This window comes from Frankliniella occidentalis, unplaced genomic scaffold, assembly GCF_000697945.3.
Source record: "Frankliniella occidentalis isolate FOCC.00 unplaced genomic scaffold, Focc_3.1 Scaffold378, whole genome shotgun sequence".
NCBI lineage: Eukaryota > Metazoa > Arthropoda > Insecta > Thysanoptera > Thripidae > Frankliniella > Frankliniella occidentalis.
Window position 1 is genome coordinate 111,518 of NW_026267501.1, and position 1,811 is coordinate 113,328.

Genomic DNA, 1,811 nt, shown 5'->3' on the forward strand with positions numbered 1-1,811 from the left:
GTCCATGCTGAGTGGCGACGTGTCAATAAACGGAGGGAACTGGGCTGTTGACATGATGGCGATGGCTTTCTTGACAAACTCCTCGTCGTTGGTAAGGAGGACGAGCTGCAGATCCTCGTAGAACGATTCTTGCGGGGTGTTGTTGAAGTACGTCATGGTGAAGAAAGCACATGCCAGATGGTGAGGTTAGACGGCCAGCAGGGCCGAAAAACACAAACAGCCGGCGGCGGTGGCGGAGCGTTGTGCAGGCCGGCGCGGAGCCGGCACGTCCGCACACCTCGACGGCCAGGCAAGAAGTGGTCAGTATCCCCGCCGAGGGGGTATTCACTACAGAAAGTAGGTGTACACATTTCTATGAAAGTGAAAGTGACAAAAAATTGACTGAAAGTGACGAAAACCGAAAGAAAATGTGGACAAAGATGACTAATCGTGCGTTGATCAGATCAAAAATGAATAAAATAGAGGGGATATAGGCATAGCAATGAAGTAAACGTTGTAAAACGGTGTAAACGGTTGTAAAAATTTCGTGAAGTGAATGAAAGTGGAGAAGTGAAAAGTTGAGGTGTACGCATTTTCACGTAGTGATTACCCCCTCGATCCCCGCCTGTCACGCGGGCACGCGGGAGACCGGGTTTCTTCAGCCGGGATTTTCTATAGTGATTTTGGTTTTCCCGCCGCATTTTGGGCTGCAGGGGTTTCCTGGCTTCTGCTTCTACAACTACTCTGTCTGGCTCATGATCAAGTGTAGGCCACTCTACACATATGGTTGAGCGTTCTTCACACCATGACCACCGGATCCCCGGGATCTTAGAGTTGAGGCGGGCAGTGGCAGAGCGGGCATGAGACCAGATAGTCGCAAAGGCATGTGTGTTCCTTACATTGTCTCCAGACAAGTACTCAGCGGCTTCTTTCCAGCCCTCGTTGGTGTTCAGGTACTTGGAGGCTGTCCTTTTCAAGCTCAGTTCTGCGACAGTGCAAAAAGCTGGGTCTGGAGAAGTGAGGAGGCGGAAGGCGCGTGAGACGGCTGAGACATCTGCTAAGTATGCAAGGGGAAGGATATTTGCCCCACCCTGGTAAGTTGGCAGAAAAACTATTTCCGGGCTGGCGCGCCGCGGAAAGTGGAGTGCTGCCTGTCAACTTCAGCAAGTGACGTCTTCTGAATGAGAGCCGTCTGGAGTGCAAATTATATTTGTGGGACGACAAAATTTCGAAGAGCATCTAGCTTCTGCCATGGAGCTAACAATGATTTTTCGACGGAGCTGATATCTTAGAGCATGTCCTTAATGGTCTCCGTCGGTGTCTGGTCGGCTCGGAACCCCGTGGGGACACCGAGATGATGGTAAGTTTCACCTTCTGTGATATGGCTGATAAGGTCACCTTGTACGTGTGTGTTTGCAGGTGCGGCCTTCTCCAAGAAGAGCGTAGCGCACTTTTTGGCGTTGAAGCGAAGCCCTATCCACGCAGCGGCGGTGCTCACGGAAGGCGCTGCGTTTCTTCTTTACCCCGGGCAAGGAGGACAATCTGTCACGCGGGAGACCGGGGTTCGATTCCGTGCCGGGGAGGAGCTCACTTTTGAACGAATTGTCAATTGTTGCACTGCGCTGCAACAAGACCGCCCAACCACGGGCCCGTCCGGGATTTGAACCCGGGACCTCTCGCACTCAAAGCGAGAATCATACCCCTGTAGACCAACGGGCCGATCGTGACGGTGGCGGCGAGCGGACGGCACAGACCAGTCACGTGTCCACGTTTACCGGCCGCCCGGAACCGGCAAAAGTAGGCAGTGCCTCCAGAGAGAATCGAACTCTCGA

At 53.1% G+C, this 1,811-nt stretch overlaps 1 non-coding gene across 1 annotated transcript; it reads right to left on the reverse strand.

Moving 5' to 3' along the window:
• Positions 1 to 1,624: 1,624 nt before the first annotated feature.
• Positions 1,625 to 1,698, reverse strand: Trnas-uga (transfer RNA serine (anticodon UGA)). Its single transcript has one exon. It is a non-coding gene; the product is annotated as a tRNA-Ser (tRNA).
• Positions 1,699 to 1,811: the final 113 nt, after the last annotated feature.